We start from the raw sequence: 23,529 nt of genomic DNA on the forward strand, positions 1-23,529 counted from the left end.
AGAATCTGTGCAGCCATCTGGTTAAAGCAGGTTACCCTCTTGTCCCCAACTGAATTGGACATAGTTCCCTGGGAAAGTGGCTGGGGGAGTTGCTGTCATCTTGACTCTGCCCATGCTGCCTGCATCACATGATTCTGGCCACACCACCATTCTTTCATGTTTCTTTCTGACCAATGGAATACAAGAATGGTGGCCAGGCCCACATTCCATGCTGCCTCGTACCCCCTGGGATTCCCTAGGTTGGTTGTCACCACTACCAGCAGTTGAAGAAGGTAGAGATGGCTGAGTAGTGAACAAGAGTCTTGAAGCTACTTTGGAGTAGGAAATTGATATGCCCTCCTGCTTCCCAGCCCCCTCCCCTGCTTCCTCCAAGGCACTGTATTTCAAACCTCGGTTGGTGGCAAGCTGCTGGCAGGCTTGCAGCCCTGACCTGGTCCCGGCCCCTAGTCCTCTGCTCTGGACCTGAGTGTCTGCAATGCCCCCTCCATTGCTGCTCACCCCACCAGGAGCATCCACCAACAACTTCTCCCAGCAGCACAGGTGAGTGGTCGCCCAGTGAGCCTGCACCCTGCAACACCGGTACCTGGTGACACCCCCATAGGTCACGGACTTGCACCTCCCTCACACCCCACAGTCCAGCCAGGGTTCTGCCACTAATGCGCCCCAAGGGTAGGGGGTGGGTGTTAACCCGGGGATCCCACTCCCATCCCTAGTGACCAATGTCCCAGGAAAAGGGCAGATGCAGTGATGGGTGAAAAGGGAGCACCACATCGTCCCTGGCCTGGAGCAGTGGGAGCTACAGAGCCATGCATCTGCACCCTTTCTCTCCCTAGTGGGAACTTGGTGGCTTTAGTCCAAGGTGGGGAACAGCACCTCCACACCTGCCTTCTCAGGTCTTTTCCTTTTTTCTGGGCATGGGGGTTGTTCGATACAGAAGATAGACCCCCCCCCCTTGCTGTGTGAGCTCTTGTCTTCTGTGCTTGGTCATCCTTTCACCTGAAGAGGGTCCCAGAAAAGCCCAGAAGGGAGGTGAAGGGCGCTGGCGGTCAAAGCAGAAGGTGAATATCTGGGAGGAATAACCCCAACCCCACACACATACATACACCTGGCCTGTTCCCCTACCCCTCAGCTGTCAACAGTTCTCACAGGGTCATCACCTTTCCCAGCTCTGCCAGCATGTTCTGATGCTTGGTCCATTTGGTCTCCTCGTCCTCCCCAAGAATCCACCAATTAGCCCAGAAGCATGTAGGCCAGAAGGAAGGAGTATATCGATGTATGTAGCCTCAGGACTCCATCCATTTCACCAACAATGCCCCACCCCTGGTCAGACACCCTTCTGAGGTCAACATGACCCTCTGCTAGTTTTCTTCCCCAGGCTCTGAGGAGACACCTGTCTCAGGACTCCTTCACCCAGCATCCTGGCCTAGGGTTTTGGTGAATGTAGAGTCAAGGCTGGTTGTTCCCAAGGGGAAGGATCTGACCCTGGAGAAACGGAGAGGCGGGGTGGTGTTGCATCATTTGAGTGGTGCTCCCCTTGGGTGGGAGCCCCTGGTTGTCTCAAGGGAACCTCCATGCTCCAGCTTGTACATTGTCCCAGATGAGGAATGAACAGAGGCACTGCTCTGAGTCGTGTGTGTGTGTGTGTGTGTGTGTGTGTGTGTGTGTGTGTGCATTAGAGAAACAGAGACAGAGAAAGAGGGAGAAAGAGAGAGAGAGAGAGAGAGAGAGAGAGAGAGAGAGAGAGAGGGGAGAGAGAGAGAGAGAGAGAGAGAGAATGAGAGAGAGATCATCTTTCTGTCCCGACCCACAGGACTTCAACCAGGGCAATGAACCTAAGCGAGAAGGAATGAAGGGACAAGAGACACGAAGAAGGACAGAAAGACAAGGATTCTGATCAAGCTGCCAAATTTTATTTTTCACACAGGGGTATTTATATGCTTAGAATAAGGAAGCTTTTTCATTGGCCGTAGCAGCTGCAAGATGTTTGCTTAGGGCAATGTGAAAAGGTGGTCCATAGCAGCTACCTGGTCTTTGTTTGGGGCAGGATGAAAAGACCAGATTCTGTAAATAACCTTGAGAGATGTTCCAGCGAGATAGTCAAGCTTATCATGCAGAGAGACTCCCTGCAGGGCTCCCAACATCTCCCCCTTTGTTATTTAGAAAATTGACCATCAATTGTTGGCTGCTCTTTTTGAGGGGGTGACAGAGGCTCTGTTCCTCTAAGGGCCCAGGGTTTTTCTCTGCTCCGAGCAAGCATCCTCACTCTGGGTGGGGAGTTTTACAGGCTTTGGCATGTTTTTTGAGGAGATGGCTTGTGGATATGCATGCCAACCTTCATGCACCAGAGCTTGCCACTCAGCGGTCTTGGGTTTTGGGATCTCGTGGATCGATCCCCCTTCAGTCTTAACTGCACCCTTGATTTGAGCATTTTTTTCTTCCTCCCATAGGTGCATCCTCCCCCAAGCGCAGGGGCCTATAGGAGGAGGGGCGAACCTATCCCTTATGGCAATAGGTCTTGCCCGTTGAATGGTCAGGAGTTATGAATAAGGAGAAGGATTTTCTAAATAAGAAAAGAAAGGGGGGCTGTTTCCCACTGGAACGAGCTCATGGCAAAACACTAATTAAAAGCCTGGGGTAAATCCTAGATCTCAATGCCGCAGTCTGCCATATCAAGGCGATGGTGATGAACCTGTATGGGCTTAGAAGCCAAGATATTAATCTGTTATTTAATAAATTCAAACAGGATGGTCCATGTCTGGAGTTCTAGCTGCATCTGCAAGAGAAAAGGCATCATCCTCGGGGGAAGGTTTCCCCTGGGTTGTGGTAAGCCATTAACCTGTTTAATCAAGCATTCTGGCAGCCACCTTGGGGCCACTTGTTCTTGATCTACAAGACAAAGAGTGGTAGGGAGTGGTCTACCTGTAGCTTGGGAGGACATTTCCCCTTGGCTTTGTTTGCTGAAGGGACATTCACGCGCAAAGTGACCAGGTTGTTTACAATTAAAGCAAGTATGTGAGCTGGGGACTGAACCTTGAAAGGGCTTGGTAAAGGCAGCACCCAGGGCGAGTCCCATGGGGTGGGCAGTTCCTACTCCAGCACAATGCCTGACGAACTCAGAGAGGTCACCCTTGTTTTTATGTGGTCGGAGGACATCTTGACATGCCGGATTAGCATTTTCAAAGGCAAGATGTTTAACAAAGGCACTTTCACTTTCACTAGGCCCAAGAAGCCTTTCTGCAGCCAAGTTAAGCCGCGAGACAAAGTCACTGTAGGGTTCATCTGGCCCGTGTCTAACTTTTGCCAGGGAAGTAGTAGCCGATCCCTTTTGAGGGAGACGCTTCCAAGCATAAAGGCCAGCATTTTGAATTTGTGCCAAAAGTCCGGCAGGAAAGTGCGCCTGTTTAACATTGGTATCAAAGGGCACATTACCCAAAAGTTTAGTATAGGTCCAGGTTTTTGAAGATGTTTTTGCCAAATTTTTTTGCGCGGTCTCTCTACATTGTTCCTTAAAGTCCACATTCCATAAAACAAAATCACCCCCACTAAGGGTGGCGCGGGCCAGAAACTTCCAATCATTGGGGGTGAACCAGCACGCACTTTGGTTTTCTAACAAGGCTAACATATATGGGGCAGTCAGGCCATATTGGGCACATGCATTTTTAAGCTTTTCAACAAACCGAAGCCTAAGCCTCTTATACTCTTGTTGGCCTTTTCCCTGGGTGGGTTGTTCCTCTTCATCCCCAGTATCCTGTTCCTCATCCTCCTTTTCCTCTTCTTCTGATTCATCCTCCCCACCCTCTGAGGTCTTATCTGTCTGGCTCCAAGTTACTGGAAAGGCGAGAACTGATTGATGGCCTGATCTAACCTTAATTTTATCAGGCGTTTTTGGCGTATCGGCCAAGGCCAGTATGCGGAGTTCATAATCAAGGGACCACAGTTCTTTTAAAAGTTGAAGGTGTTCTCGCTTATGTTGAAGAGTCTCTGATAAAGGTGCCAGGTTAGGTAAAGGGCGGGAAGAAAAAAATCTGGATCTGGAGGGGCAGTGGGCCCTTGAAAGGCCAGGTCACAAAAGGGAGGGATTTTCAATAAATTGACCAGCAGTCATATCTAATACAACTGATGGGCAAGCCGTGGGGGGCCGAGAGGCATTTTGGAGAACCTCTTCTCCTGCTTTTACAAGTTTTAAAATTCCACTATCAAATAGAGAACATTTCAAAACTTCATTAATCAAATTCCAATAGGAAAAGGCGGTAGCAGGAACCTTTTCCGGACCAAAGGTTTCATAATAATCTTTTAAACAATCTCCTACTCTTCGCCATCTTTTTGCATCTATGATTCCTACAAGTCCTCTATGAATGAGAAAAATAATTCTAAATCCTTTTTCTTAACCCACGTTCCCCATGTCTTGAGGGCCTCCTTGAGGTCTGACAGAAATAGATCATGTGACGATGTTGCTTGTCCCATAGTGGGTCACTCACCATGTGCCGTCCCCACTCTCCTCCTGGATCTGTCTCTCGGCGGGGTCTGTCGAGGCGATCTCATGATCTCAGACTGTACTTAGCCAAGTTTTCCCAGAGGATGGCGTTCCTTCCTTAGTCAGAGGCTCGTGCCCCACGTTGGGTGCCAGTTGTCCCGACCCGCAGGACTTCAACCAGGGCAATGAACCTAAGCGAGAAGGAATGAAGGGACAAGAGACATGAAGAAGGACAGCAAGACAAGGATTCTGATCAAGCTGCCAAATTTTATTTTTCACACAGGGGTATTTATATGCTTAGAATAAGGAAGCTTTTTCATTGGCCGTAGCAGCTGCAAGATGTTTGCTTAGGGCAATGTGAAAAGGTGGTCCATAGCAGCTACCTGGTCTTTGTTTGGGGCAGGATGAAAAGACCAGATTCTATAAATAACCTCGAGAGATGTTCCAGCGAGATAGTCAAGCTTATCATGCAGAGAGACTCCCTGCAGGGCTCTGGACATCTTTCTACTTGTACATCCTGACAGTGCTCAGGTGAGTGATCAATTGGCAAATTTCAGGTGCTGCATGGATAAGTCTTCTGTCACCAGTCTGGATTTGTGTGTGTGTAGAAGTGGGTTACAACAAAGATGGTCGAACCTTTTGGTAACTTTTCCTGCTATCTTCGCGAGGGGAGGGGGTGTGCATGGGCTTCATGGCTGAGGTCCAGGGGCCTGGAAGGGTAAGGTGCTTGAAGGAGACTGATCACCTTTAAATTACAAGACCAAGGGATTTGTGTGCCCTGGAGCTCTCTACTCCCTTGGGCCTGGTTGGTGGCAGTGGCAGCTTGGTAGGACCTGGGGGTGCGTCTCACAGGGGGTGGTTTCCCAGGGGGACAGAGTGTGTGGCCAGCAATTAGTAAGGATATGCACCCTGCGAGTATGGAGTGCACCAGCATAAGTCAGACTCTGGGTCTTCTCATCATGATGTCTGATGGTTGAGGCCAACCCTCTTTTAAATCTTGACCTATGATCTTCAGATCTCAGACTCCTGAGTAGCTGGGATTACAGGCATGATCCTCTGGCACTGGGCCTCTGATTCTTTTTGGTATATTAGGGTTTGAACTCAAGGCCTTAGGCTTGCCAGTCAGGTATTCCACCATGTGAGCCAAACCTTTCTGTCTTGGGCATTTCCAAAATAGAGACTAAATATATGGTCAGGCTGGGCTGGATCATGGTACTCCTATCTGTGACAGGCATGCTCCACCAGGCCTGGTCCTCTGTAGTTGGGATAGTAGACATGTAGCACCATGTTCAGTCATCGGTTTAGATGGATTATCTCAAACTCTTAGTGCACAGCAGTCAATTCTTGACCACAGGGTAAGCCCTGGGTTAGGCTTCAACTCTTGGACCTCAGTCTCCTCTTGGAACAGTTGTGAGGAAACAAGGGATTTATACAGAGGGATCTCTGGCACAGGGCACAGAGGGAGCGGCCATTAGATAAGGTTCCTGGCAATTCTATGAAAATGAAAGGAAGATAGCTGGAAAAGGCTCACATGGGGCTTGTTATTAATCGTGGAATAGGTGAGGGATTATGAAACAAAACATGTCTCTCTTTTATCCTTACCTTGTCCCCATGAGGAAGAGGATCCTTCACTGTGTTCAGTTTTGCAGCTGGGGATACTGAGGCAAGGAGAAGCCAGGTGACATACTCATGACCTCCAGTTCACAGGAAGCTCTGCCTGACTTCTCTGCCATACTCCCTAGGACAATGGGTGCTATTCAGTCCACTTCTTGTGGTGAGAAGTCCAATTCTTGTCAGTCGTGGGGCTTGAACTCTGGTCCTGGGCACTGTCCCCGAGCTCCTCAGATCAACGCTAGCACTCTACTACTTAAGCCACAGAGCTGCTTACAGTTTTTTGGTGCTTCTTTGGAGATAAGAGTCTCACAGACGTTCCTGCCCGGGCTGGCTGTGAACCATGATCCTCATATCTCAGCCCCCTGTGTAGTTAGGATTAGAGGTCTGAGCCATGGGCACCCGGCTTAAGTTTAATTCTGACTTTTTTTCTCTCTCTCACAGGAACTGGTTGAATGTGTGCTGGAGGAGGTGGCACAGTGTCCCCATGTGGTTGGAACCCAAGGTGGCCCTCTCATTCTGGAGGTAGACTGTGGGTTAGGAGCTGTCTTGCTCAGCCTGTTGAACCAGCTCCATGAGGTAAGCCCCTCTGTGTCCTGGCTAAACTATAACGGTTATTCATTGTCCATCCAGCCTTACTGGACTTAGTATTTTTTGTATGTTATTTTCTAGCACCTGGCCAAAATTATGATACATAGTTATGGAATGAAAATATAATGCCATCATAAGAAAGTCATTTAGGTCTCTGGAAATGTGACTTCATGGTGTGGTGATTGCCTAGCCTGCTTGAATGCCTGGGTTCAATTCCTCACAGAAAAACACTGAAAGAGGTGCTGTGCCCCAAGTGATAGAGTGGTAGCCTTGAGGGAAAAAAAAGCAAGCTCAGGAATAATTCCCTAGTCCTGAGTTTAAGCCCCCTGGACTGTCAAAAACAAAAGAAAACAGTTAGTAAATGCAAAATAAAGAACACATACTTGGAATATATAATTGCTCCTTCCATACTGATACCTGACAATAGTCCCTAATTCATGCATTTTGCCTATATTAGGATACTGTGTTGAAAAAAAATGTTTTGTTCATTAGATCACTGCAGTTAATGCCAGGAATGTACTTAGATGTCAAGGGAAGATGAATTCTGGAAATTAAAAGATTCCAGGCTTTTGAGTGGTCACTGGTAATCACAGAGAAGGCTAGTCTAAGTGAGATTTGGAAATCTTTCTGGTCAGTCATGGCACTAAAAAGGCAGAGACTAATTAACAGTTGTGATAGAAGAGAAGGAATAACTCCAGATGGAAGGAATAAATGATAGTAACTAACATATACCAGAAACTGTTCTAGAGAAATATTTTTGGTTATTGAAGAACTAGTTATCAACTAGGTTTATACCTCATTGCCTTTAACATTGTAAATCTCTTAGGCTAGTTTTTGATCTCTGTGTGATAAATGTATCTCCTTCTATGCTGTTCTTTCATACCTGATCTCCTTTGCTTTCTAAAAACCTGTCTTTCTATATTACTCTATGAATATTGCCTAGTCCTAAATAACACCTACACAGATGGCAGAGGATGCTAATGTAAGAGTCCCATAGCTCATGAGTCATTAATATAACAACATGGAAAAATGAGGACATATTTATTCCTACCCCAATTTTTCTGAAAAGCTGCAATGTCATCATTTGGTTCAAATTTCCATTCTTTGTCTACATAGTGTCATTAAGTACACATAAATGCAAATATGAGCCAGGTGCTGGTAGCTCAAGCCTGTAATCCTACCTACTCAGAAGGATGAGACCAGAGGATTGTGGTTCAAAGCAAGCCTTGTCAGGAAAGTCCATGAGACACTTATCTTCAATTAATCACAGGAAACCTGGAATTGGTGCTGTAGCTAAAGTGGTAGAGTGCTCAACTTGAGATGAAGAGGTGAGGGACAGCGCCCACAAAAAAGTGCAAATATGACTTTCAGTTTCCCCAAAAGGAATGACAAGGTCAATAGTAATCTTTCCAAGCATAAAAAATAATTACAAAATGATTCAGTGCACCTACTTTCACTGAGTTATTTAAGTTATGGCTTCTTTGCTGGGCATATTCTCTTCTTTTAAAAATTGTCAAATATTAGCTTTATAATAAACTTCATCTAATATTTTTTTTTCAAAAGAGAAGTCCATACTGTCGATATCACTTGGCTTTCTTACTATCCTATTTCAAAGCTAATCCAGGCAGGAAAGTCTGTCAAACTATTATCTCTAAATAAACACTAAAAAAAGCCGGAAGTGGAGTTTTGGCTCAAGCAGTAGAGTACTAGCTTTGAGGATAGGTGGGCAAGAAAGACAACTGTTCAGGGACAGGGTCCAGCCCCTGGGTTCATGTCCCAGAACCAGGACAAACTAAACAAACAAGCAAACAAAAACAACCCCCAGATATTTCTTTGGGACTGTCCTTAAAGGAGTACTGCTCTGAGAAGAGGCTGCTTGTGCTGAACATATTCACAAGATCCTGCTTTTTTGGAATCCTTATTGCTATGGAGAACTCAGGACCAGACTAAAGGAATTGATAACTGACTCCTGCCAAAAGAGAATCTTCTCAGGGATGAAATATCCATACATAAGACACTTTTAAACCTCCATGTCTTTGTTTCTTTGCAGTAGAACAACTTTAAAACAATGTTATTAGGGGCTGGGAATGTGGTTCAGTGGTACAGTGCTTGCCTTGTATGCATGAGGCCCTGATTTCTCAGTACCACATAAACAGAAAAAGTCAGAAATGGTGCTGTGGTTCAAGTGGTAGAGCACTATCCTTGAGATGAAGATCTGAGGGAGAGCGCCCAGGCCCAGACTTTAGGCCCCACAATTGGCAAAAACAAATACAAACTAACTAAAAAAACAACAACGTTAATTCCTTTTATTCTATGCTGGCCTTCACATGGCACATTATTATCTTTTGTAATACTCTCAACTAGAAGTTTACAAACAAGTTTATATGAATAAAAAACACACTGGAAAAAGTAAGGGACAGAGTTTCCTTCAATCCTTGGGATTCTTTTCTTGTACAGTAAAAAGGAAAGCACAAGTTAATTTGAACTTTATCATTTCTCTGTGTTCAATTCCTCTCCTGGGATCAGTTTCCACAAAGTCCAGTAACAATCATTGGTGCTTCTTGAGGTCTAATGAATGTTTTCTGTCTTCATTGAAATAACACAAGGACACTTTTGGACATGAGGTAATAGGTGTTTCAGAGAAAACTTAGTAAAAGAGAAAATATAAAATTTATATTGCTTATAAATATGTTATCCATGAGTACATTTAGTTCAAACTTCATAATTGCTCTGCAAATTAAGCCAAATTTTAAATGGGAAGAAGGTCCTCAGATCATTCTTTTTGTGAGTGTATTTGCTGTGTGTTATTTCCCTAGTGCACATGAATTAACAGTAAGAGAAACATTTGCAACAATAGGAGAAAGAGAAGTTCTGTGTTTAAGTATAAGGGTTCAATACAATATAGAAGACTACAAATAAGACAACATCGAAACAATAAAGCCAAGTCCAATATGTAGATTTATGGGAGTGTTCCTAAGTGGAATATGAAGTATGAGGCCTTTCCCTTTCTCAATCACGTTTGCTAATCGCACAAATTTTTAAAAATAGAATGGAAGAATAATTCTCGTTCCAATGAAAGTCAGATATAAGGGCATGGACTTAACTGGAAAAACAAGTCCATCTCGAGAGAGCAGGGATTATACTGGCAATGAACTAGTGGCTAAGATCACATTTCTTTTTCTTTCCTTTACTTGCATTTTGTTGTTGTTGGTGGTCTTGGCACTTGATCTTTGGGCCTGGGCACTGTCCCTCTGCTATTCAGCTCAAGGCTACTGCTCTACCACTTGAGCCACAGTGCCACTTCCAGTTTTCTTGTAGTTAATTGGAGAAAAAAGTCTCTGGGACTTTCCTAGCTGGGCTGGCTTTGAACCCCAATCCCCAGATCTCTCCACCACGCAGCTTAAGATCACATTTCTAACAGTGTACACTCAGCATATGCAATGTGTATGTTCATCTATCTTTATATGAATTTTTGAGTTAAAAATGTGGGCTACAGCTTAGACTTTTCACTCACAAAAATGTTCGTAGTTTAAAAGTTGATACTTCTGGAGATATAAAACCTAAGAATGTAAAGCAGTCTGGGAATTTCAGTTTGCATGCAGCCTGGGCAGAACAGTCTTTGCCACACTACCAGCCAAAACCTGAATCGGAAGAATGTCTCAGGTGATGGAATACCAGGCATGAGCAAGATTGATGAATAAGAGCTTGAGGCTTTTGCATACATACATACAAACATACACATACACACAGAGGCACTTATATGTGTACACACAAATACACAAATGAAACAACTCTTAGAATATGTAGAAAAGTTTAAAAATAGCAATAGAAAATATGTCCTGAGTAAGAATTAAGAGATGAATTTTAATATTAGAAAGTCCTCATGAACTTTCTTCAAAAAAGTTTGAGACTATTACATAGGTAGGGACGAGAGATAGTAAGAGAGTCAAGTAATTACTATTAAAGGGATCGAATGAATCAGAGATCCCAGCAGGTGCATCTGAAAATGATCATATCCTGTGTCAAATGTTAGAAGATCTTCTAAAATAGTACATAAACACTCTGAGCAGTCTGTCTAGTGGATAATATCATTGGAGAAGTTCAGAATTGCTAGTCTATGTCTAGATTAAATAAACCAACAAACATGGCAGGGCAATGTGATACAAACCTGGAATTCTAGCACTCAGACTAAGGCAGGAGATTAGAGAGTGGAATTAAATAGTGATACATTTCCTGGACCAGGTAGTATAATTTTGTCTAATAAAACAAACCAAACAACAAGAAAGGAATACACAGTTGGAAGTTTGGGCTAATTTTGTTATTATATTTTGAGAAGTCAAGTTTCCTATTGAAATGCAACTCGTATATAATCTTCAGTTTTGTTTTAAATGCTCTCTTCATTCCAGAACATTCCTAGATTCAAAATGGCTCATGATTCCCACCCAAAATTTGAAAAAGTAAGTAAGCATCATTCTGTTGGATTCCAAAGAAATGAGGAAGGATTACAAAATCTTAAGCCTAGAGAAATTTCAAAGTTCATCTAAAGCAGGACTTTGTAGATCATGCTAAATTAGAATTTAGAGTTAACATAAATATTTTAGTTTTGCTTCTAATTTCATATTTTATAGGATACTACAAAATTCTTTTTGAGTAGAGGGTTTAATTAACAAATTCACAAATGATTCTGGCATTCTATTTGCCTAGAATATGCTTTCAAGAGAGTTATAATTAGATCTTAGTTAATAGAAAATTCCAACAATTCATGTATAAAATGATAATGTAAATAATCTAGACAGAGTTGCCAACAAATTGATATTAATTTATAAATATAGAAAAATTGCAATTTTTGAGGGTTTTGTATAACATTGTATGAAGAGAATAATTGTGTGACATCTTCTTTCTTCTACCTATATGTAACACAGGAAACAATTTCCTTAATTACGTGCCTCTGTATACAATGAGAAAAATGCTACATTTGGGGTTTGTTTTTGTTTTATTGGTTTGTCCTAGGGCTTGAAATCTGGGCCTGGGAACTGTCTCTGAGCCTGTTTATGCTCAAGGCTCGTGTGCTACCACTTCAATCTCAGTGCCACTTGTGTCTGAATTTTTCTGAGTTTATTGGATATTTGAACCATAATCTTCTGACCTTAGCATCCTAAATATCTGTGATAGTTTAAAAAAGTATAAATATAAATAACATTTGCAAGTGTTCTGATCTCAAGAATCTTACTGGGGGAAAAGTGATGCAACCCAGTTAATTGTAGTATTCTTTCCAGAAGAAGGAGAGAATCACATTATCAGAGGTGTAGTATTTTTTTCACAATAGAGATAAGCTATCCATGATGTGAATTAAGGGAATATTAAGGTGCACTTTACAAGTTGGAAATTATTGGACTAGGATGACTTTATGGCATAAATCTTTGGATTGATGGTTCATAGAAATTATAGCTTTCTCTGATAAAATTTGCTTACTCTTGAAGAATTAATTACAGATGCTTCATAATTTTATCCTCTACCAGAATGTGGCTATTTTTCTGTTGACTTCTCAATCTGTAACACTCCATTGGAAACTGCATCTATTGCAAAATTACATAACATGCAAACAGGTACTGTTTTGAATCGCTTAGGTATGGAATGTTCAGAATTTGAAAATGAGTAGTTATTAGTCATAGGTATTTTGAGGAACACATATATTCTGTCCTCTTAACAACTCATTTACTTTTAAAAGTTATGGGTTTCCATAGAATTAAACAACATTCAGTTTTAGTATGAGAAAGTACTAAATTTTCCCTTTTTTCAAAATATTGTCAAGTTTATTGTGAAAATATTGTCTAGTTGTATAACATTCAAGTTGATGACTCTCTGATAAAAAAAGGAGTAATCAATTCAAATTAGATGCCAAATAATATTGATTTTTAAAAAGTTACTACATAAAATAATATTTACTATAACAATACAGTGAAATTATTTTTTATGTAGCTTATTTTTTAATTTAATTTTATTGTCAAATTGGTGAACAATGGGTTACAGTAATTGTAAGGTAGTGAAAACATAACTTTTCAAACTTTTTACCCCCTCTTTCATTTTTCTTACAGTTTTCTTTCACCTCAATACTCCTCACAAGTTTTAATATACATTTCCAACATATTGTCTTTTGAGTATTGTTATTGCATTGGCTTGCCCTTTGTCCTTTGTCTTGCAATTTTGTTGTTCCTCTTCCCTTCCCTAATTAAGGTAAATGTATACACAATACACAGGGCACAAAATCAAATACAGCTGATGCCAAACCATAGGTGGAAAACCCAAAGAAAATAGAAATCACATAGTAAGTTAAAAACAACTGCAAAAAAATCTCTGTTTCCATACCTTGGAGTTCATTTTGCTCAGCATCAGCTTATATGTTCATATATACACATAAAGCCACTGGAAAATAATAGTTGCATGGACACTATATCATATCAACAACATGTTACTGTTTTTGATGGAAAAGGTTGAATTAGGATTAGGGAAAACGTGATTCTGATAAAGGAATTTCAAAAGAGTTTAAAAATTATGACAGGTATCAGAAACCTTACTGTAAATCCTGTAGGTTCCCTTGAGAATTGTCCTTACCCAGGAAATATACTCTCACTGTGTGAAATTCAAAGTTCTTAAGAAAACTAAGACATCAAATTTTGTGAATTGACCTTTAATTACCCAAATTATTCTTTGAAAAAGATAATTTGGGTCAAAATATTTAGGGAGAAAGGGCCCTTCAAAATGAAAGAAGGTATTGGGTTCACACTTTTCTGTTTGTAACACTTTCCACAATGTCTTTGCATGTGAAGCACTGAAACACAGAAAAAAATCTGATTGGTTACGCCAATGATTACATATTTCTAAGTAGCTCACAAAAAATAATATCCTTATTAACATGAGGTAGTGAAGACTTCTCTTATTACATAAGCCAAAAAGTTTGGGATCAGAAAAGAATTGAGAAAATGGAAAGGGTAAGAAAACAATGTTCTTAGAAGCCCTATCTAAGCATACTGACTTCAGCAGTGGAGGGAGGCCAAAAATTTTGATATAGATTGTCTTAATATTTTTGCTACCCAAAGTGATTTTACAGAGCCTATTTGGCTCACTACAATGTAGAACAGTTTGAATGAGGACAGGAAAATAAATTCTACGTCCAAATGAGGCAACTTAAAAGAGTTTTAAAAGAGAAACCATGAAGATGTAGCGGGGTGGGGTGGGGAGGAGATCTTATAGTCTTTCAGCTTCACTGGACTTGAAGTCAAGAAGCTGTGCTTAATTGGAAATCAGGGAAGAGCTAAGAGGAGGACATAGAATTAGGACATAGAAGCATTGTCCTTTGTAATAGACACTGTTACCCAAGGTATGGATGATTTAACTCTATTCTATTCCATACATCTTGCTGAGCAAATGCAAGACTAAGCAAAAATAATCTATTGAAATAATTTTGCAAAGAATAACTTCACTGATCCTGATATGGTATCTAAGGAGAGTCTTAAGAGAGAACATAAAAGTGGAGTATACTTCAGTTTCCTCTAAGCATCTTGTTAGCAAAATATATCTTTGAGGTTAGAAATGATTGAACCAAAAAGTAGTGGAGTACTTATTTTTGTGGAACTTTAGACACAAGAAGACTTTCAAGGTAAAAGAAAAAGTATAGCTAAATATTTGTGATCACAGCTTCTTGGATCGGTTTTTTGGAGACAAAGTTTTACATTAGAGTTTGTCCTCATTAACATAGATGTTGGATTTTCGTGGCAACCAAATGCAAGGGTGAAGCTTAATGGACTCCCTTGGACAAGTAAACAGCATGGTAGAAAAAAATGGCAAATAATATTTAGGAAATTAGTTTGGCTAATTACTTTGCCAGAGCAAAGAATGAAAGATATAATTCAAAATCACTTGACTTAAAAGTATGAAGAAAGAGTAGTGAAGAGAGATGAGAGAAAACATAGAGGACTCTTCTGTCTACAGTGGAGTAATGGATTCTTGATCTTGTTTCTTCCATTCTATCTTCACAAGCTATCAAGTGTGGCTGAGGACTGGAGTATCCATTGCAGACAAAGAGAACTCACAGAAGAAAATATTTGCAGCAGATGTAGGTGATTCACAACCTTAGATAATCTACTTAAATCTGTTCAAAATTCTCCGCTACCCCAAACTGCCCTCTTTGAACAGCTTTGTTTGCTATTCCCAAGATTACCCTTCATGAACTATTTAAAATTTTGAGAGGTCATATACATCCTCTCTAGAGATTGCTGTTTGGTTATGATTTTTGTGTGTTTTTGTTTTTTGTTGTGTTTTTTAATTAAATTTCAAAAGGTTGTGCAAGTGTATTACAATAAATATGTCCATCTAATTGTCCAATGCTCCTGGATCAGAGTGACTCCTTCTATCATTCTCAACCAACCCCTTCTCCAAGATGTATTTCAGATTTATCACTTCCTTTATCACATGTGTACATTGAGTATTCTAGCTGTACTTGCCCCTTGTTCCATTTTTCATTCATTCTGTCTTTACTATTATTCCTCTCTGGTTTCAACTTCCTGATAGTCATTCTGTTAAACTGTTAATATTTTGAAAGGTTTATATACTATCCATGGAGTTTCAATCCTTCGTACACTTGAACTGATGTCAGCTTATATTTCCATAATTCATTAATCTGCAATAACAATTTGCAAGACTGGAGACGTGAAGCACCTAGACATGATTTTATTCTCATCCATTTGTAAGATTAATCTTTAGTCAACAAGAAAGTTTAAAAATGGCTTAGAATATATTCCTAACTACCAAATTTTATAAATGGCTTTGAAAAAGGTTTGTGATTATTTTATTTTACATGGGATAATATTTTCTACTACCTATAAGTTTTGGAAAAAGAAGACTACGATTTACTACTATACAGGAATATGGTAGAAATAGAAGACAGATTTTATGTTTGTCACATCTCTGATGAGTACCCATATTCATGACTTTAAGTCATATTTCTTACTATGTTAAACTGATAGGTAAAATATAAAACAACATATGATAAAGCAACTATTTGTGACTTTTTAAAATGTACCTTAGTAAGTGATTAAACTTACTTTATTAGCTAGTGTTTGGGTTTGAATTATGGGAGGTTTTTCTATTTGACACATTTCTGTAAGGCACCTACTGAACAACACAAATGGTGGGTGGTACTATTTCTAAACTTTAATGAATGGTTGAACCGGTTTGGCGTTAGTGCTGGGTAAATAAAACAACTCTATTGTAACTTGCACCCTAAACTTGAAAAATTTTGTAATGTCAATATTGTCTACTTGTCAAATGTTATTTTGGTGAATGTGATTTTTAAGAGATTATTTGAAAAGGAATATGTTTTCAGGAGATTAAGTGTAGGTTATCATTGGTTTGAGACTGATAACATTTTTATTCTACAGAAACAAGTTTTACTGAAGTACCAGTATTTTGAAGCATTAACGATCTTCTCAATTAATGGTTTTGTGAATTATATTTGACCTGTAAGTCAAGTTTTCCTAGCCTTGGTAGACCAATTATGGATCTATCGTTCTAGGAACTATTTTTTTTGCCTACTTATGCTGGACTGAAATCTTGGAGTAATCATTAGAAGAGGGGTATTAAAAATAATTTTGTGACATTTGTGATCTTGGTCACTCATATGGGCTGGTCATTTGTTAATTGAAAGTTTGAATTACTGTACTTTCTCTCAGATTTTGTGATCTCATCTTTCATTTTAAGTTGCATTGCATTACACAATTGCTTACCACTAATTCCGGTGTCATAAGGAATTGAGATGGATTTTCAATTAATTTCTGTTGGCAAGTTTCATGAGCCTCGGTGAGAAATCTTCCCCTTGTTATCAGATGAAGAGGATAACTAAGACCTGGGATCCTAGGACCCATTGGTCCTGCAGAAGAATAATACCTTTTAGATATCATATCAGCAAAATTTGGGTACAATAAGTAGAAATGCTTCAGAAATATAGAGAAAAACATTTTGCAACCAGTGAGTTAAAACAATAAACAGAGCAGCAGAGCAAAATCCCTTATAGATTAGAGGAAAACAATTGTTTTTTTTTTACAATGTGAATTCAAAAGACCAAGAATACTTAGAACATATCACAACTTTATACCAAAGACATTGCATTGATACTTTTTATATTCTAATGTACATTCTAAACCTTATTATTTATATTCAAATCTATTTATTGTAATAAATATCTATTTATTTGTCAAATTATCAATTAATTCTAGTAAGTTTCACTGTGTGAAAAAATATCAGCACATATAAATATAAAATATATAACTATAAAATATAAGAAAAAAGGCACATGTTTTGCAATATTCTGTTGTGGTTAGGGTATCAAAGGCAACTGTGTTTTAAAATATTATTCCATTATTTCTACCTCAGTGTTTGGTAGAGTTGGACCTAAAACTTTACCATTTGGAGATTTACAGCCTAGAGACAAGAGGAAACACTGTGATTAAAACATTACCAATTTAAGGCCTAATATCGAGGAGAAACATATAGACTTCTCTTGTAACTATGAAAATATTTGATGAAAGAAAGGCAGTAGTGTAAATTCCTGCCTGGATGGATGGTAGATTGGCCAGGACATTTGGTAATCATGCATGTGAATTTTTTTTTCACGTTCTTGGCTTTAGCTCCTATTGAAATGTTAGGTATAAAAAACAATTATATTTTGATAAAATACCTTCTAGTCTAAATGATTCTGTCTTAACTGTTTATCTCTCTATGATCCCTTTTAACTAATATTAGTTTTGTTCCAATAAGAAAATCTATGCTGTCAGGGTAAGATATTCTGGTTGGTCTGTTGCTACAGGGAAGAAGAGTAAAGGGTCAGGTAGACATTTATACCAGTAAGACATCATTTAGGAATTTTTAAGCTGCAGAAGTTTAGAAGTAGCTCTTAAGCAAGGCTTACTTTGAATCCATTAGCTCCACAAAGCTAACTCAGTTTATAAATAAGTACTTGAAAAACAATCACCTTTGACCTAGCTATAAAGGCTTCAAAGTATGATCAAATTTAAAAATCAAGAACTCTAACAACAACAGATGCTGGAGGGGATGTGGACAGAAAGGAACCTTACTTCATTGTTGGTGGGAATGTAAACTTGTTCAACCACTTTGGAAAGCAGTATGGAGGTTCCTCAAAAGACTTCACATAGATCTCCCCTATTATCCAGCAATCCCACTTTTGGGCATTTACCCAAATGTTTACAAACAAGACCACACTAAAGCTACCAGCACAACTATGTTTATTGCAGCATTATTTACCATAGCTATGATATGGAACCAACCCAGATGCCCCTCAGTAGATGAATGGATCAAGAAAATGTGGTATATATACACAATGGAATTCTATGCCTCCATCAGAAAGAATGACATTTCCCCATTTGTTAGGAAATGGAAAAACTTGGAAAAAATTATATTAAGTGAAGTAAGCCAGGCCCAAGGAAGCATCGGTCCCATGGTTTCCCTTATTTGCAATATCTAGTATAGGTATGAGTCAAGCGGAAAAGGTCAGATAATGTGATGTTAGGAAAATGAACCCTTAAATATGCATTTTAATGTTTTCGTTTCTTTCATGCATGTGTTTCTAACGCATTTATAAGATTATTTCTTTGTTGCTTTGTATGTCCCTCCCCCACAGTGTAACCCCCGCTTTCACTATATTTGATGTCAGTATAACATGTGGAGGAAATGGGGACAAACAAGTCGTTTAAGGATTCAGGTGGACCTGTTGCAACAATGAGAAGTACAAAATGTCATGTCAAAACCAGCTTTACAATGTCGGTGTGTGGGGGGGAGGGGGGTATAATTGGTTGGGGGGAGGGGGTAAAATTGGGTGGGGGGAGGGGGGAGGCGGGGAAGGGAAGTGAAGGGTAAACAAAGGAGGAGGCTGCAATGCTTGGTAAGAAATGTATGCATTATCCTGCCCATGTAATTGTAGCCCCTCTGTACAGTATGTTCTCAAATAAAATAAAATACAATTAAAAAAAAATTGCAAATGTGAGCAATCGACCAAACAATATTAGCTTTTCCCAATATACACAGAATTTTAGAGAAGTAAGATCAATAACATTTTTAGGAACAATAAGGTTTCCTAGTTACAAACAGTCAACCAAGGATATATGCCTGTATAAAGATTGCATCAATAACTACTTAAATTTACAGGATACTACATGCTTCAGCAGGACGTTTACCCAAATTACTACAATATAGAGATTATCATGGCACTTGCACAAGGATGATATGAAAATTTGTGAAATATTCCATATTTTTCATTCTTGAGATGCAAGAAATGAAAAACAGTCATTAAAAAATTTATTACAAAAATACAAGTCGTTATGTCGAAAAATGAACTTTACAACTTTGTGCTGGTGGAGGGGTAGCAGGGAGGATTGAGTGGGGAAGCAGGGGAAGGATGGGAATGGATGGGAAGGGTAAATACAGGAGGAGGCTACAATGCTTGATAAAAAATGTACTCATTATCTTGCCCATGTAATTGTAACCCCTCTGTACAGTATTTTCACAATAAAAAATTTAAAAAGGCAAATGTAACAATATATGTAATTCATTGAACTGAAAGTTAGTTTGACATCAGTGTGTTAAATCCTCACCTTAGAATGGCCTTTACATAGCATAATCTTTACAAAACATTTGAAATTGGATAACATTGTCATTTTATCCCAAAGAAATAAAATACTATAAGGACCTAGGAAAAAAAAGGAATCTTAAACTTTTTCTATATGGAATGCTATCTGAAATAACACATTTATTAACGAACCTATATATTATAAAACAATGTATAATTCAAAGTATTATATCTAGGAGAGAATTAAATAGATTATGGACATTATACAAACAAAATACAGAGTATTTTAAAATATACTTTTTTCATACAAGCACCAGAAATATTTTTAGTTTCTGTACTACTCATTTCAACAGATAAGTTAAAGTGATTTCTGATTTAAAAATCACAAACCCTGCAGAAATCATTATAGATGTATACAAACAACTCTTGAATACATTTTGACATCAAAGTCAGGCAATTCACTTGAAGAATACTATGGAATCCATGAATTTTTAAAGTAAGATATTGCTGTTGCTTTGTCTTGTGAAAATATTTTGTACAGACACAAAGATGGATTGGCATTTTTGAAATTTAAGAATCTTAACCAAACCATTATGAGTTAGGAGAACAATTTTTACAGCCTTCCACAATTTAAAAGAGGTAGTGATACATATTTATCCTTTTGGCAATATTAAATGCAGTTTCTTCCAAGTCGTTCTTCAGACCTGGTTTGATATAATGCTTCAATAGAAGGCAATCCAGCATATCTTTGGTATTTCTATTCCAAGCAGCAAGATGAAAGGGAGTCAAGAGGACTTTACTTTGGGCATTGGTATCTGCCTCAATGTGAACTAAGGAAGCAGCCACTCTGGTATTATTCAACATATAAGCACTGTGCAGGGGTGTCTAGCCATTCACAGTAATTGCATGAATATCTGCCTTGAGCCACCAACTCATGGACCATGTCTAAGTGCCCACTGGAGGCTTCCCGATGAAGAGAGGTATACTCATCATCATCCCTAGTATTCACATGAGTGGCCTTTTAGGAAAGCAGTGTCTGCACTGTAGTAAGCCAATTATTTTCAGCAGCCCAAACAAAAATTTGTTTTAATACTTCTCCATTTTTTTGCAAATGATATCATTCCTCACTTTTTCATCTTGTTCCTTGTCTTCATCAGAATTGCCTAACCAGAGACAGTGAGTACCAGTGGGAATGGGGTGCACATGTATTCCAGAATAGTTCACGTTGGTTGAACTGGTCAGAAAAATACAGTGAATTTTCTACATCTGTTATTTCACCATGATTTTCTTTCTCTTTTTCCAATTTTACTATTGGAAATTATTCTAACTGGAGAGTAGGGAATTCATAGAGAGCAAAGGAAAGGTTTCCTCCATATTCAAAGGTACAGACTGAAAATGGGACCAGTGGTGTCTTCATGTGCAGCTTATTATAGGAATGAGAAAATATGAAACAATGCCTTCTATGTAAATGATTTGGGAAATGGCAGAGCAGAAAGTGAAATGATGCAACCAAAAATATAAAAGCAAAATAAATTAGGATAATTATGGAGCAGTCACATTATCTATGAGAGCCATGAAAGGGAGAGAGGAAGAGAGAGACAGATGTACAATGACCTAGCTAGCCACAAAATCCATGCCTCTAATCAATTTATAGAGCAAACAATTTTATTTTTTAAAAGAGGTGGAAATGGAATTTATGAATTTTCTTGAAATTAGTAAATACATTTTTATTAGCCTACATAAAGAGACATAGCTTTGACCAAATTACAGACAAAAATCTAAATCCTTGATAATTCTAGTAACAGATCTGACTGAAATCAGTTGAATCACACTTTTCCTGTAGAGTGAAGGAATAGGTCCAGGCTAGGAAAGCAGCTAGAGAAGGCAGACCGATTGTATCTGTGACAAAACTTTGTGGAAAATGGTATCAAGGATTAAGTACTGGTGATCCACTTGCACTGGAAGTGTGAATCTGAACTATTGCTTGCTGATTCTGAACTATTTCTTTAATAATTATAAGTTCCAAGAAGAAAAGGTGAGATTTAATTGATAGCAAAGGATTAGTAATACACTTTGACTTCTCATTAAGCACCTTCAATCATCAAAATCACATGAAGACAATAGACAGGCCTACTTTTTTGGATGAAAACAAGTATCTTTTAAACAAGGTAATTAAGTATTCCTACAAAGGACTTCTATTTTACTACTGCATTATATAGTTTTTTCTAATGTTGGGTAACAAATAATGGATCTATTAGAAAGCTCTTAAAGCTCATATGTTCAATAGTGAGTTCTCTTATATTATACCATGGTATTTTTGTTTATGGTTTTAAGAAGAAATTTACTAGCTTAAATTTCTGACAAGACAATATCATCACTGTACAACTTGCTTCTATACTCTAAGTTTTAAATTACTATCTAATATGTGTATTAGATAGCTATAGAGGAAAAACTAGAAGCCACACTTGTGGCTCATGTGTTTATCCTAGCTAATCAGAAAGATGAAATCTGAGGATTGTGGTTTGAAACCAAACCAAGCAAAAAAAAGTCCATTAAATTCTGATTTGAAAGTAACCAGCAAAAGCTAGAAATGGAGCTGTGGGACAAGCAGTAAAATTCTAGGCTTGAGAAAACTACAACAAAAAAACAACAAATTCTGGGACAGAGCCAGGCCATGAGTTCAAGCCTAGTATTAGCACCAAACAAATGAATTAATTAATTAATTAAAATAAATTAAGTTGTCACATGTGGCGAGGCAAGTAAAATGTGACACCCATGGTGACTGGATTGTGTATTATTTTGTAATAAGGCAAATTAACATTTGTCCTAATCACTAAAATTTTATTTGTACTTTTTTGTACTAAACCCTGAATTTAGCATGCAAGTATATGTGTGTACATGTGCACACGTGTGTATGTGTATATGTTTGCGTGTGCTGTTGCAATGTTGCTTGCCAATGTGGACAAGGTGAGGCTCAAAAGAGCTAACTGTGTTGCAATGTTTTTATTTATCAGTGTTCTGTCATGTCATTTCTGTGGAGCCACCCTTCTGTACATTTTATTTGTCAAATAATATCATCATCATAATCAAAGCATATACAACATTAAGTTAGATAAAAGAGACCACTTTCAGCTCTTATTATATGTTAGGTAAGAAGATACAGATATAATTAGGTAGTAAGTTATTGCTGGAAGATGACTGTCAGTACAAAATATGTATTTGACCTCTTAAATTGGTTATACTTTTAAGATATACTCATGGAGTGAGTTTGACTGACTTGACCAAACAGGTATTACTCTCTGGTTATTCCTGTGAAACACAAGGTGAATAAACTCTTTCTGGATTTCTGTTGAAAATAACTTTCTTTGTAACATTATATCTATTCTCACTAAGATAATCAACCCTGTATTTATTTGGTTTGAATATCTCATCATATTGACTGAAAACCAGTATTGTGGATATGCTTGCTAGATATACCTTTCAAAACAAACAAACAAAAAGCATGTGTCACCTCCAGATTGTGGATGCATTTGAAGTTCTTTTGTACATGCAATGGGATCCTCACTAATGGCTCTTTTGTGAAAGTAACTATCACAACTTTAACAAATAAGGCTTTTCGAATATCTTTTCCAATATAAATAACAACCCCGAGAGCATCCTGCAATTTCTGAAAAGCCTTTGAATATTTTTAGTATTATTTCAGTTCATTGACTATAGAGCTATAGACATTTCTGAAATAAATGTTAAGATCTGAAGATGTAAGTGGGTATATAGGCTTTTTATGCAATAGAATATTATGAAATATTATGAAATAGAATAAAAGGATATAAGTGAATTTGGTAAGCTAATTATTAGAATAACTTTGTTTTCTAGTAACAGGTTTTTTTTTCTTTTTTTGGGGTCCGGTCGTGGGGCCTTGAACTCTGGGCCTGGGCACTGTCCCTCAGCTCTTCAGCTCAAGGCTAGTGCTCTACGGCTTGAGCCACAGCGCCACTTCCGGCTTTTTCCTGTTTGCTTATGTGGTGCTGAGGAATCGAACCCAGGGCCTCATGCATGCAAGGCAAGCACTCTACCACTGAGCCACCTTCCCAGCCCCAGTAACAGTTTTTTGAATGTAGATGATGCAGTTAAATTATTTCCTTTGTGGCTCTGTACTTCAGTTAGTTTTATAATCTTGATAATTATAAGAGTGAATTTGTAGAAAAATAAAGGTATT

General features: G+C 38.6%; 2 pseudogenes; both read left to right on the forward strand.

The window, feature by feature from the left end:
* The first annotated feature begins 475 nt into the window (after positions 1–475).
* The window catches only part of LOC138827626 (tubulin beta-2 chain-like), a 135,532-nt pseudogene continuing 112,478 nt past the window's right edge, over positions 476–23,529 (forward strand).
* LOC138827636 (U6 spliceosomal RNA) lies at positions 18,901–19,000 on the forward strand (annotated as a pseudogene).

Source organism: Dipodomys merriami, unplaced genomic scaffold, assembly GCF_024711535.1.
Source record: "Dipodomys merriami isolate MVZ:Mamm:240054 unplaced genomic scaffold, mDipMer1.0.p SCAF_159, whole genome shotgun sequence".
Lineage (NCBI taxonomy): Eukaryota > Metazoa > Chordata > Mammalia > Rodentia > Heteromyidae > Dipodomys > Dipodomys merriami.